Below are 15,681 nucleotides of genomic sequence, written 5' to 3' on the forward strand. Positions count from 1 at the left end.
GGTTTTTTAATAGCAAATATCATAAGCTGTCGAATGTCAAGTACGTGGTAAGTGAAAACATTTTCGTGTTTATGCACACTGATCTGCTTTGAATGGTGCCCCCCCCCCCCTCATTTCTATTAGGAGTACTCTCTCTTTGCAGATAGTGAAAGGTAGTTAACGCAGGCCTTTGCCCCGTTGTAATCCGTCGTGCCTGCTTCTCTCTCCATTTGATTGATTGTTATCCAAGTATTTACTGTTTTAGAATTAGTTCTCTTTGGTTCATTCTCTATTTACAAACAAACACAGAGTCGCAATACTCTGTTTAGTCTTTGCAGATAACGAAAAATCGTGTAAAAAAAAAGAAAAGGAATCGAGCAAAATCAGTAGGCCACTAATGGGATCTCTTTTTGACCTCGCTAAAATAGAAACATTAGGAACAACCCCTCATGACAAATACAAAACTAGTGAGATGAACTGAACTCCACACAATGATGGCTGCAAAACAGCTCGGCTCCGCCACCCACCCCGCCCAAAATAACGATAAAGAGCGGCTGCCATGATTGGTTGCGGAATGGCCACGACGGAGCTACGAAATGGTGCTGCTCTCATGCTAACCCCAGCTTCAGTCTGAAACATCCAGAAACACTGTAGACTACCAATTCGATCAGTTCCGGTAGCGCCCCAATGTAACCCGGTAGAGAAGAACTAGCCCTCCCCTCTTTGACTGATGGTTCTTGTTGCCTGTCCCTTCTGTTGTCATTTAACAGAACTATTTAGCCTGCTGAAAGGGGTTGTGTTCCGACCGCTGGTTGGTGGAGACATTTTGACTATATTCTGGACCTGCGTTGTCGCGTAATGCGTCATATGACGCGCCGCGTTAGCGCATCCGGAAGTCATCCGGGGCGCGCAGCGCGTAACGTAAGCATAACAAGTCATGTGACTTGTTAATAAAACTTTTCATTGGTTCATTTTACTTTTCTTATTGTAATGATGAAAGGCTTGGTCATATGACCTAAAAATTACGCTTTTCATTACTTCCGAACATTATTTTTTCTTAAATATATGTTATAATGTTCCAGGCTAATGTACTTTCCCGGAAATTTTACAACTGTCCTGCAAGTAAAATATATTCTTTTTTCGAGAAAAAGAGCGTTTCTTCGTCCCATGACGGAGCCGTTGAGCAAAAGAGGGTCGACCTGCTGTCTTAGTCGCCGATACGCCTGAATATGAGATTCTTATCGATCACTTTATGTTGCAGGAATAGAAAACACAACAGCCCTTGACCATTTATCTTTACTGCGTTCCTTCGTATTATACCTTTTACCCTTCATGTAATTGGTCTGCTTTATTTCACTTGCCTTTTAATGATTCTAAAACAGTGACTATTATTAAAAACTTTACCAATGTATATACTACTACCATGTTTTCTTTTAAAAACCTTTATTGTGAAAATTTCATTATACAAATACGAGCCTATAACCACGTGGGCCTGCCACGGAGCAAACTGTAATCGTATATGATGAATAGACATTTACACTGTAGAGGAACGTAACGGGCGGGCCATTAGGTTGCAAGAACTAAGGTGTCTAACAGTTACGGAATCGGTGGACGTACATTTTATAATTAAAATACGACAGGGCCAGTTACAATAAAATTATCTAGATATACATTTGCAGGCAAGTACCATGGGTGACGTTAATTCGAACTTTCAACAGTACAGTAATCAATAACACATCAGAACTTAATATCAATAGGGATGTCGAAATATTCAATCAATTCTCGTCCCCGCCCGCCATGTGCTTCAAAACTGCATACGTATCTCGTGATTTCAAGGTTCTGCAACCAGTACACAACAAGGAGTTACGAGTCCCATTTATTCCGGCGCCATTTTGGGCGAGGACGGGCAGGTCCAGGATATAGTCAAAATGTCTCTACCAACCATCGACTATGATGATGTTCATATGCTGTATTTATTAGAGTAACACTCATCTGTCCACATGAAATTAATTTGCCACAATCTAAACATGTCATTTTAATCTTTCCAAAGTTCTTCTAAATATTTGGGACCGTTTCCCTTGCCTCTGAAGCTCTCAGTGCCACTTCTTTGATGAATGTACTAGCAGGTCAGGGGTTCTCCTCCAAATCTCTCTTTTATGCAGCACTATAATTAATTGGTGACACCTCTCCATATGACGATGCATGGTATAGTTACCACAACTATATTTTTTTTCGGTTCCTCTGGAGAGTTCATCGTGGCAGATGAAGCGTGTAACGTACCGGGCATTTACCTTTTTTTGCATGTACAGGAAAGGAAAAAAAAATCGAGCGTCCGAGTTCTAAGGTGTCCCAGGGCCATTTTAGTGGACCAGGCCCAAATCCAAAGAACAGGCCGCCATTTTGAGAGTCCTCTTGCAGCCGCCTGTCGCTGTAGCATCAAGAGCAGCCGAAACTCAGCTGAATGGCAACTGAAACGGTAAAGGGGCGCCCCACTACAGCAGACGAGCCTCCACCTAGGAAGGCCCATTCACGCCGCCTCCCCCCCCCCCCCCCTTTGGGCACCCCACGCCGTTATTCGGAGCAGTATTGTAGGATGGCCACACCAGTGCGGCAACTTGCTAGACATCACCTCGGTGGTAACCGAATCTCAACGCCTTGTGGTGTCTTCTATTCAGAAAACATTGTTATGCTGCCTTCGACCTATTCGCCGCAAGTGCGCACACAACTCAACTGCATAGCTTGCTAGACACCACCTCGGTGCCATCCGGATCTTGGAATGTCAGCGCCTTTTGGTGTCTTCTCTTCAGAAAATATTGTTGCGCTGCCTTTGGCCCCATTCGCACATCAGTCCGCTACTGACGCCATCTCACAGGCTAATGGGGCGCCCCACGCCGACTTTCAGCATTGTAGGATGACCACACCAGTACAGCAACTTGCTAGACATCACCTCGGTGCCATCCGGATCTCGGCGCCCCACTGCAGATGAAGTGCCTCTCAACTATGAAATCACCACGGTGACATCCGGATCTTGGCGCGTTGTGCTGCCTTCGGCCTATTCGCACATCGGTCCGCTACTGACGCCATCTCACAGGCTAATGGGGCGACCCACGCCGAGTTTCAGCATTGTAGGATGACCACACCAGTACAGCAACTTGCTAGACATCACCTCGGTGCCATCCGAATCTTGGCATCTCAACGCCTAGTGGTATCTTCCATACAGAAAATATTGTTACGCTGCCTTTGGCCCCATTCGCACATCAGTCCGCAACTTAGACATCACCTCGGTGCCATCCGGATCTTGGCATCTCAGCGCCTTGTGGTGTCAGTCAGAAAATATTGTTGCGCTGCCTTTGGCCCCATTCGCACATCGGTCCGCTACTGACGCCATCTCACAGGCTAATGGGGCGACCCACGCCGAGTTTCAGCATTGTAGGATGACCACACCAGTACAGCAACTTGCTAGACATCACCTCGGTGCCATCCGAATCTTGGCATCTCAACGCCTAGTGGTATCTTCCATACAAAAAATATTGTTACGCTGCCTTTGGCCCCATTCGCACATCAGTCCGCAACTTAGACATCACCTCGGTGCCATCCGGATCTTGGCATCTCAGCGCCTTGTGGTGTCAGTCAGAAAATATTGTTGCGCTGCCTTTGGCCCCATTCGCACATCAGTCCGCTACTGACACCATCTCACAGGCCAACAGGGCGCCCCACGCCGACTTTTACCATTGTACGATGGCCACACCAGTGCCACAACTTGCTAGACACCACCTCGGTGCCATCCGGATCTTGGCATCTCAGCGCCTTGTGGTGTCTTCAAATCAGAAAATATTGTTGCGCTGCCTTTGGCCCCATTCGCACATCGGTCCGCTACTGACGCCATCTCACAGGCCAACGGGGCGCCCCACGCCGACTTTCAACATTGTAGGATGGCCACAGAAGTGCGACAACTTACTAGACACCACCTCGGTGCCATCCGGATCTTGGCGCGTTGTGCTGCCTTCGGCCTATTCGCACATCGGTCCGCTACTGATGCAAACTCACAGGCCAACGGGGCGCCCCACGCCGACTTTCAGCATTGTAGGATGGCCACACCAGTGCGGCAACTTGCTACACACCACCTCGGTGCCATCCGGATCTTGGCATCTCAGCGCCTAGTGGTGTCTTCTATTCCGAAAATATTGTTGCGCTGCCTTCGGCCCCATTCACACATCGGTCCGCTACTGACGCCATCTCACAGGCCAACGGGGCGCCCCACGCCGACTTTCAGCATTGTAGGATGGCCACACCAGTGCGGCAACTTACTAGACACCACCTCGGTGCCATCCGGATCTTGGCGCGTTGTGCTGCCTTCGGCCTATTCGCACATCGGTCCGCTACTGACGCAAACTCACAGGCCAACGGGGCGCCCCACGCCGACTTTCAGCATTGTAGGATGGCCACACCAGTGCTGCAACTTGCTGGACACCACCTCGGTGCCATCCGGATCTTGGCGCGTTGTGTTGCCTTCGGCCTATTCGCACATCGGTCCGCTACTGACGCCGCCTCACGTGCCAACGTATTTTCTCCGCATGTTATACCCTATGCCGCATAACAGGTCATGTGACTTGTTTATAAAACTTTTCATTGGTTCATTTTACTTTTGGTTTCCTAATGATGGAAGGCTTGATCATATGACCTAAAAACAACACTTTTCATTGGATGAAAACTTTTTTTTTTCCCAAACGATGAAAGCCCCACCTTGTTTCTGGATGTTTCAGACTGAAGCTGGCGTCAGCATGAGAGCACCACCATCTCGTAGCTCCGTCGTGGTCATTCCGCGAGCAATCATGGCAGCCGCTCCCCACCAGAAGCCTGCAGGAGTCGGGGCCCCCAAAACTTTTGATGAATTCTCAAGGCGGAGGGGACGCTTTCGAGAATGGGGTCCAAGACCTAGCAGACAAGCGTCCGATTTCCAAGGTGTCCCAGGGCCATTTCAGTGGACCAGGCCCAAAAAGGAAAGAGCCTGCCGCCATTTTGAGAGTCCTGTGACAGCCGCCTATCGCTGCACCGCAAGAGTGGGCGCAACTCAGCTGAATTGCGGCTTTTGACACAGTGGACCAAAAACGGACGGAATGACAACTGAAACGGTAAAGGGGCGCCCCACTACAACAGATGACACTCCACCTGGAGAGGCCCGTTCACGCCGCCTCCCCCGGGGCGCCCCACGCCGTTATTCGGAGCAGCATTGTAGGATACCAAAACCAGTGCGGCAACTTACTGGACATCACCTTGGTGCCATCGTTCTGCTGCCTTGGAACTATTCGCACAACAGTTTGCTACTGATGACCCACCCCCCGCGACGCCCCACGCCGTTATTTGCTGGGTGGCAACTTACTAGACATCACTTTCGTGTCATCTAGATTTCAGCGCGTTCTGCTGCCTTGGAACTATTCGCACAACAGTTTGCTACTGATGACCCACCCCCCGCGACGCCCCACGCCGGAAATCTGGACGTTGTGCTGCGTTGGGACTATTCGCACAGCCGACCGCTACTTCGTTGTTTTTCCCTAAAAATGTTTATATGTTATTACTATTTTTGTTTTCTTGTATATATTTATAAATTATTAAAGTTTTATAATCTTACTACTTTGTCGGAGTGCTATATATTTTTAATGTGACACATAATTGTAAAAACTTTGATGTACAAAGAGTCATCCCTGGAATCTTCCGCTTCAGGCTCGGTCCCCTCCCCAATCACAATACAGGATGGTTTTCAGATAATAGCAACGCTTCTGCTGTGACGGATCTCATCGAGTGTGGGCCTTGATCTACTATAACTCCTTTGAAGAGGGGTGATTCTTTACAGCTGTGGCCATAAACTACATCTGCAGGGCTAGCTGATACCCTAGGACCAGCCTGGACAATCGGACACAGAGGAAAAGGAGTGTCAGAGGGTGCGGTAGTGAATATGGCGAAAGGGAGGTGTCGGGCAGGCACAGGGTGTGATTCTCAGGGAAGAGCAGCGCAGATGGGGGGAGGTTTATTACCCATGCATAAGACAGAGAGCGGGGGTGACCACTGCCTGGGGGAGATGCTTGCGAGGGTGGGGAGCCATGCTAAGGATCGACAGCGTGCACAAAGTGGGTCTGGTCAAGGCATCTAAAATGGCTGCCGTGCACGACAAAAGTGTGGCATTTGAAAAAAGACAAGATGGCGCAGACAATGTTTTTCAACACTTCCTGATTTCCTTCGAATCGAACGTTAACAGACGTTGGGGCATATTACCAAAGTTAAGCGATATTTATCCCTAACGATGCTTAGCAACGATTTTTTTACCGTCAGAAATTATCGCAGATAAACCTTGCTATTATCAAGGTTTATCGCAAATACGATAAAAAACGACCGCAATGCATTAATATCACTGAAAACTCAGCGATATTCATGCATTACCGAGCTAATGCTCTTAGCCATGTTATCCACCTCCCATTGGATAACATGGCTAAGAACTGCTCAGGGCAGCTGTTACTTTTTGGAGATATTCGCGCTTATCTCGAATATTTCCAAAAGTTGATAATAGGAGATAGCGATGTTAGCGACTGTTTCCAGTCGCTAACATCTTGGCATGCCCACTTTGCATGTCATTAGTGATAAATATCACTCACATGCAAAGTGGGGCCCAAGATGGTCGCTATCTCCTACTAGCCGTCGCTAACTGGTGTTAGCAACAGCTAGGTAATACAGATATAATTTTATCTCCGCGAAGCGGAGCGCTGTTACAGATATATATCTTGTTTTTGAACGTTAATTTCTCAAAATGCACTGAAGCACATATATTGAGACCTAGCAAAGGCACATCGGGCTACCAGTCCCTAATATTTTACCAAGTTTCGTGCAAATCCATTCAGCCGTTCGATTATTATTATTATTTATTTTTTTTTGCCCCGCGGGGCCCTTTTAAAACCTCCACATCAAACCTAGGGGGTCAGCGAGGATCTACTATGCCCCCTTATGGTCATTTGCCCCTTCGCTTTGGCCTCCTCTTGTCTCTCGATCCTACCGAGAGACAAGATGGCGGCCGCTACGGACTGTTTGGAATGTTTACAGACACCGGAGAGCCAATCAGCTTCGCTTCGCAAAGCTCCGTAACGCGAAAAGTACGCGAAGCGGTGCGCTGTTACAGATATATATCTTTTTTTGAACGTTAATTTCTCAAAATCCACTGGAGCACATATATTGAGATCTAGCAAAGGCACATCGGGCTACCAGTCCCTACAATTTTGCCAAGTTTCGTGCAAATCCATTCAGCTGTTGGATTATTATTATTTTTTTTTTTTTTTGCCCCGCGGGGCCCTTTTAAAACCTCCACATCAAACCTAAACGGTCAGGGAGGATCTACTATGCCCCCTTATGGTCATTTGCCCCTTCGGTTTGGCCTCGCTTGTCTCTCGATCCTACCGAGAGACAAGATGGCGGCCACTACGGACTGTTTGGAATGTTTACAGACGCCGGAGAACCAATCAGCTTCGCTTCACAAAGCTCCGTTGCGCGAAAAGTACGCGAACTGGAGCGCTGCCCGGTCCGCTGTTACAGATATATATCTTTTTTTAAACGTTAATTTCTCAAAATCCACTGGAGCACATATATTGAGACCTACAAAAGGCACATCGGGCTACCAGTCTCTACAATTTTGCCAAGTTTCGTGCAAATCCATTCAGCCGTTCGGGCTAAAAGTGAGGCCAACCGCCCTATGGAAAACTCAATGTTAAAAACACGTTTTGGGACCCCCCTTTTTTCTCGACCCCCCCTGGACGAACCCCCCCCAATTTTCAGGGGCTGCTCAGAAACAAAATGTGCCATTTTCCTGAAAATTTCAGCCAATTCCGTCCACAAACGCCAAAGTTATTAGACATAGAATTTTCAAAAAACCCATAGAGAAAAAATCCTAACTATATATACCTACTGGCGACCGCCAGTAGGTAATATATATATATATATATATATATATATATATATATATATATATATATATATATATATATATATATATATATATATATATATATCCGAAGAAATACCGAACCACTTCCAGGGAGCCCCCGGCGAGGAAGGAAACTCAGGCCTCTGCAGCAAAGATTTTTCAGGCAAAAATACTTTTATTTATCACCCCCTCACGACATATATATATATATGTCCAGTTTGTCAAAGCCAGACCTGTTGGCTTTGACAATGCATTTTTAGGTTTCTGGTTAATGTACAAAGTAACTTCAGTTTCCAAGAGATCAGGCTTGGGTGTCTAGTTTAACCATTTTCCCACATTGTGTGATTCTTGGCAAAGATCTTTAAACGTAATTCACAGAGATTATGCCACGGGTGTGTGTGACTTTTTTTATATTAATTGGTCCCTTGATTGCTCTTTCATCTGCATCCATTTCAATGTATGCCTTAAGTGGGAGTGCTTGTAAACAGGCTACATGCTGAATAGAGGAGCTATATAAGTAACCAGGAATTTGCATTTATTGCGTGGTTGTAAAAGGTGTTAAGTTCACTAAGCACAAAAGCTTTCAGTTGCTGGATTGAACTGATGGGCATTTCAGGGCTTTTGTAGTGATTGAAAGGAAGGAAGACACAGCCCCTCTACATGATGTCAGACAATAACTTACTGACCCCGGTGAATAATGGCAGCTCCCGATGGGCCATCAGTTTCCCCCGAATGCATTTCAGCGTTATTTTCTTTCAAACACTTGTTGGCAGATGTAGACCAGCAAGTCAGGTGCCAGAAACTGTATTATAACAGCAACCAATTTTCTTGCAACTTTTCAATTAAGATAAAGTTAGTTTTCCAGTTGTAAACAATGCCCCACACTCCCACTTGGGTGTCTGGAGATGTGATTTAGATCGACTGCTGTTCTTGACAGCTGCGAGTCACACAGAGCAACTTGCTTGGGCAATGAAAGCTAACGTTCATCTGTTTCTCCATCGGGTTTCTTCTATTGCAGGGAGGCAGCATAACATACAGTTGTGCCACTGAATATTGACTCCCCGAATATCGTCGTACCATAATGTTGAGAACAGAACAGGGGCGGCTCCTCTGTTAGGGCAGCGGAGCGGCGCCCCACTGCTTTCTCAGAGTGCGAGAAGCAAAAACATAAAATGGTATTTTAAATACCAATTTATGTTTCTGCTTCTCGTGCTGTGAGAAAGCAGAACGCTATGCCTGGTTTGGGGGCCAGTCGAGGAGGAGTGGCTTGCCCACTCGGAGTGCCCTGACTGTTTGGTCTGCCTTCTGGGGCCGCTCTGTATTTTCTCTATGATTAGATGCACTTGCCTTCAAGGGGGTGCCTTTAGGGGTCCCCGGGATCCCCATGCACCCTTTCAAGGTATAAATTCAGGAGGAGCAGGCTCTGGCTGTGCTCCACATCTACATGATGCACAGTCAATGTGCATTGTTATGGCCCTTTCCCTCTGTTCATACGTCTATAATATGGCACAGAGAAAAATGATTTCCTCGTTTGCATGGGACCTGGTGGATGGGCCGCCAGGTAAAGGGTTTCTATCTAATCACCCTATTTAGTGTCGAGCAATCATCACTAGATATCCCTGCCTGGCACCACTTTCCAGGGATGGCAGTTACTCCAGTATTGGAGCTTTCATAGATTCACATGTCTGAATCATTCCCCGTCGTCGAGACGGGAGTCTCCGGTATATAAAAAAGCAATGTTTAGTTGGATAACAAACTGAAAAGAGGCCTAGGCCCATTTCCCTTTTGCAACCGATAACCTTCGTTATCTAAAAGAGACCAAACTCGTCCCTGAACCAATCAGAGCCCCTCACCCTCTAGAACACTCCTGAGAGAACCTTTTGCCCCTCAGATTTTCTACCACACGTTGTGCTAGGGAGTCTTCTTTGAGCTCTGCTCAAATTCTAATTTTTCAACGTCATTTGAGAACTTTGTTCTTAGAAATTCATCTGGATTTTTTACTACTCTGGACTGTCTTCAATTTCATTCTTCAGAGAATGTCTGGAAAGGCGAAGAAAGGTTTATTTAGAGCCTGTGCCACTTGTTCCAAGAAGAGGCTCTATACCGATGACCCTCATACTGACTGTATTTACTGTCTATACCCGAATCACCAGGCCAAAGACAGTAAGGTATGTCACACTTTTTCAAGTAAGACCCTGAGGGATCGTGAAGAGCGCCTTTTGATATGGCTTCAAAAGCTAAAGGCCAGAAAGGAGATTATCTCCAGTGATAGTGATGAGGCATCCTCCTCAACATCTAGGTGATCTCGAAGAAAATCTCCTCATACTCATTCCTCAGAAGAACGTCTTGAGAAGGCCTTCAAAAAGAGAACTCATGGGTCTTCTGTCTCCTCAATCTGTGGAAAAGGAGAGTAAAGGACATGCTTCAGGAGAAAAACCATCAAAAAAGGCGAGTTCTGAGCCGTCAAAATCACCTCTTCAGGTCAAGGAACCCTTTAGGAAGTCGTCTTCTAGGCCTCCTGAGGTAAAATCTAAAAACCTGCATCGTCGATGGGATCGTTGACGAAGAACTCATCATCGTCGATGACGAAGATTGAGGTAAAGCTAATATCAAAGAAACCATCATTGCCTATGACAGTTGCCTCTCCGTTGACGGCGTCATTGTCGTTGGTGGTGTCAATGCCGGTTACTTCGAAGACAGCGTCGACAACGACTTCAACAGCGACGACGACAGTATCGTCAATGGGATCGTCGTCGATGGCATCGGACATCAAGACAGTGACTATGTCGTCGTCGACAGATACAACTCTACGCTTCGGATCGACGATGTTGGTGTCGACGGCGATCTCGTCGACGGGCTCGTCGACGAGGGAAACACCAAAAAAGCTGGAAATTGTCAGGAAGAGGAGGATTACATCAGAGATCACCTCCCCAAGCAAAATTATTCCTCTGGTGCCATTACACCTACTAGAGGAGCCGGATTCAGAAGAAGAGGAGGATGACGGACCCTTTGGATACACCAGTAGTCCCTCGCAGCTACATGTTAAATGTCAGGAAGGTGACTATGAGGAGGGATACAGGGAGTATTAATATCCTCCACAACAACACTATCGCCAAGGCTACCAGGAAGAGATGGTTGGCTATAATGATGGATCTACAGTTTATGCTGGCAGACTATAAAAAGAGATTTCCACCAACACTAGCTTCTCAGGAAATCCCTGCCTCGCACCCACGCTCCATCCCTACTACTCCAGTTAGAAGCAGGGAGTCACTACAAGACCCTACACCTACAACTCCTCAAACTGTACACCACCAGGATCCTGTCACCACTGATGATGATGACCAGGAGGAGGGGGAAATAACAGATCCTAACAAAAAATGGGATGATTACCTTATTGCATCACCGGCATCTTCTTCACCAGTACCTGTTGATTCTCCGTTGGTGGAATTCCATCGGCGAATTCCATAATTTAATGGAAAGGGCTGCGAAGAGGTTCCAGCTACCAATGTCTACTACACAAACAGAGTGTTTCCTATATGATTTTAAGGAGCCATACCACAAGTCAGTTTGGGTTATCCCGATTGTTAGCTATGTGTGGGAAAAAGGCTTAAAAGTCATGAAGACACCGGTGACAGTTACACCTGTGTTCGCCAGATTAGAGAAGAAATATAAAGCTCCTTTATACACACCAGCTTGTTTACTGGGCCATCCCAAACCAGATTTCATGATTTCTCAAGCGGCGCAACAAAAATCTAAGAATTCATCAGCACCTATATCAGCACCTCCTGACAGAGAGGGGAGACCCTTAGACAATGCAGGAAAGAGATTTTCATCCATGTCTGCGCTTCTAGTTAAAGCCGCAAATGCCCTTGCCATTCTGGGCAGATATGATAGGCAGATGTGTTGTGATGTGGCACCTTACATAGACCTCATCCCAGAAGATAATAGGCAGGAGGCGAAAAAGATTCTTCAAGAGGGAGAAAGGGCTTCGGCTGAAGTCATTGACTGTGCAATCGATATCGTGACCATGTCCTTTAGGTCGCTTGGAGGAGTGGCGGTTCTACGGCGTTCTACTGCGTCAGGGATGGTTAAGAGCAACTGCTTTTAGACCAGAGGTCCAAAATAAAATTCTGAATCTCCCCTTCGATGGGGAGGATTTGGTTGGAAAACAGGTGGATGAGGCACTTCAAGGTATCAAGAAAGATACAGACACTGCAAAGGCCCTAGGGACACTACAGTACCGTAAAGTGCTCTTTCGGGGGGCCCGAGATAGAGGCCAATCGTCCTATAGAGGAGGTTACCAACAGGGAAGATACCCCTCTTATTCCTCATCATCACAACCATACCATCAACAATATGGTCAAAAACAGGCAGGGAGCTATGTAAAGTCTGCTCCTAGAGGATGAGGAGGTTGTCAAGGAAAGGAAAATGGTAGAAGACAATGACAACCTTCTGAATCCGGCTGCGTGTATTCCTTCCCCTCCACAAGTTCCCCTGGGTGAAAGAGTTGCTTCCCATCTACATCATTGGCAAAAAATAAAAACGGAAAGATGGGTCCTCAATATAATACAATTCTGACATACTCTAGAATTCCTTCAGTTCCCCCTTGTACTCCACCGACAGGTCAAGAGGTCAAATATCTATTTCAGATGCGTCGGGAGATTCGAACAATGTTCCAAAAGGGAGCCATAGAACCAGCGCCGATTTCCCAGAAAGGAAGTGGGTTTTATTCCCGTTTCCTCCTAGTCCTGAAGAATGCTCTCCAATGGCGTCCTATTCTAGACCTGAGATCTCTGAATACTTATCTCAAGAAGCAATCTTTCTCGCTGGTGACCCTCCAAGACATTCTGCTGCTCTTAAACCCAGGGGATCATATAACTAGTCTCTAGACTAGGCATCTTGACTTACAAGATGCATATTTTCACATCCCCATTCATCCTTCCCACAGACAGTATCTTCGGTTTGCAGTAGCCGGAGACCATTACCAATTCAAAGTACTACCATTTGGCCTCAAATCATCCCAGAGAATTTTTAAAAAGTTTCTGGCGCCAGTGGCGGCTTTTCTCAGGAAGCAAAACACCAGGTGTTTCCATACCTGGAGGACTGGTTGGTAAAAGCGCCATCAGAAACTTCAGCCTAGGTGTCAACAACGGCATGCATACAATTGTTTGCCGAGTTGGGGCTGACTTTGAATGTAGAAAAATCATCCCTTCAACCTTCAAGGAAGATCACGTTCCTGGGGGTGAGTCTGGACACCTCGGTAAACAAGGCATTTCCGTCCGTAGAGAGGCAACTGGGTCTCATGTCTTTCACAGAATTTCGCAAGAAAAAAGTATCTTCAGTACGCAGTTACAAGTCGCTACTAGGGACAATGTCCACTTGTTCCTTTGTGCCAACTAAAAATGCGTCCATTACAGGAAGAACTGGATCGCAATGGCACCAGGCAGAGGGATCCTTCGACAGCAAGGTGAAGTTCACGCCGGCTTTGGTGCAAGCAGTACCATGGCAGACCCAAAAGAGGAACATTTCCATCCTGACCGAACCGGCTCCATTAGTAATTAGCACCGATGCATCCCTGGAAGGATGGGGGGCATTCCTTCAGGACCTATAGGTCAGCGGTCGGTGGAAATTGCAGGAACAATAGCTTCACATCAACTTGCTGGAGCTCAGAGTGGTGGGCTTGGCATTGCTGACTTTCCTACCAGGAATACAGTGAGCATCTGTAGTAATAAGAACAGACAACACAACTGCGATGCATTATCTAAACAAGCAGGGATGTACGAGATCACTCTCCCTATCGCAGGAAGCACAAATGGTATGGGAATGGGCTGTTCAACACAGAGTGTCTCTAAAAGAGGAACATCTTCCAGAAGATGAGAATATCAAAGCGGACACTCTAAGCAGACTGAAGTCGATCTGCCACGAGTGGGAGATCAACCAGGACGTATTGCAAAGCATCTTCTTCAAATGGGGAGTTCTGACAGTGGATCTTTTTGCGACAGCTCAGAACAAAAAATAGTGGTTCTTCGCAAGTTGGCATTACCAACGGGGATCTTGGGGGAATGCGTTATTGATGGCATGGTCAGGCGTCTTTGCCTACGCCTTTCCTCCGATTCCCTCCTGCCATGCGTTCTTACAAAGATAAAGAAGGTACCGTGCAAAGTATTACTGATAGCTCCGTGGTGGCCCATGCAACACTGGTTCATAGAGTTGCTCCTACTGTCATAGGATCATCTGATTTGTCTGCAACCAATACCATCACTCTTGACAATGTCCCAGGGATAAGTGCTTCATCCAGATCCGAAATCGCAACTCTTAGCGGCCTGGCTGCAGAACACTGAGAATTTCAACACCTAGATATTTCATTGGAATGCAGAAATATACTATCAAATGCCAGAGTGGAGAGTATAAACAGGACATATAGGATGAAGTGGAAGAGATTCTGTTTGGGGTGCCAAGAGCGTAACATTCATCCTCTTAACTCAGCTGCACATGAAATTATTCCATATTTATTAATGTTAGCAAAATCTGGTTTGAGCCATGCTTCTATTAAAGTGCATCTCACTGCGATTTCTCGATATAGAAGAACTTCCTTGGGGCATCATTGTGGTCTGAAAGAATTACCAAACAGTTCATTTCAGACTTTTCCTCCCATAAGACCTCCTCCACCTCTCTTTCAGTTGAACATTGTCCTATCTCAATTGATGAAGCAGCCCTTCGAAGCAATTCACAGGGCGGACCTAGAATTCTTATCCTGGAAAGTAGCTCTTCTCATAGCTCTCACTTCAGCCAGAAGAGTTGGGGGAAATACAGGCTCTCACGAAACAAGAACTATTTTTGCAGTTTAAAGAGGTCAGGATTGTTCTCAGGACTAATCCTAAACTCATTCCGAAAGTACCAACAGATTTTCATCTGAATGAACCGCTAATCCTTAGGAGGTTTTTCCCTCAACCATCAACAGCAGCGGAAAAGCTCTTCACTCATTAGATGTTCAACGTTGTCTGAAGTTCTACTTGCAAAAGACAAGGCCTTTCCACAAGTCTACCCAACTGTTTGTGGCTTATAGTGCCCCTAGGAAGGGGTCTCTTTTGTCAAAGAGAGGAATTGCCTGATGAATCTCAAGTGCAATACAATATTGTCATCAGGCGGCGGGGAAGCCTTGGAATGCACGTGTTCATGCTCATTCTACAAGAGCAGTGTCCACCTCCACTGCTTTATTTGTGGGAGTACCTATTCAGGATATCTTCAAAGCTGCTACCTGGAAGTGTATGCATACCTTCACCAGACATTACTGCCTCAATGCACCTGCAGAGAAGGATGTTGTAGTTCGACAAGCAGTACTGAGGAACCTTTTCCAATGACGGTGAGTCCTCTTTACCATCCCTCCTTCCTTTGTTGGGGACATACGCACATTCTATTGTTGTATGTTGTATTATATGCAATTTGTGAAGTTTTATCTATATGTATTTATATGTGAACACTTCTATTATCAAACTACATACATTGCCTAGTTCGAGGTCTCAGGTAACAAAAAATGCTATGATTTACTGCTCGCTATTCTTATTCAGGCATGTGAATCTATGAAAGCTCCAATACTGGAGTAAGAAAACAAGTTACTTACCTGTAACTGTAGTTCTCCAGTATTGGAAGCTTTCATCGATTCACATGCGACTCACCCTCCTCCCCTGAGAGGCTCACCTTGGATTTAGCACGAAAGGTGTCTAAGGCACAAGAGCACG

General features: G+C 46.2%; 1 protein-coding gene across 4 annotated transcripts in view; it reads left to right on the forward strand.

The window, feature by feature from the left end:
• The window catches only part of PDE1C (phosphodiesterase 1C), a 1,852,914-nt gene that overhangs the window by 35,834 nt on the left and 1,801,399 nt on the right, over positions 1-15,681 (forward strand). The window lies entirely within an intron of this gene.

Source organism: Lissotriton helveticus, chromosome 4_1 (assembly GCF_964261635.1).
Source record: "Lissotriton helveticus chromosome 4_1, aLisHel1.1, whole genome shotgun sequence".
Lineage (NCBI taxonomy): Eukaryota > Metazoa > Chordata > Amphibia > Caudata > Salamandridae > Lissotriton > Lissotriton helveticus.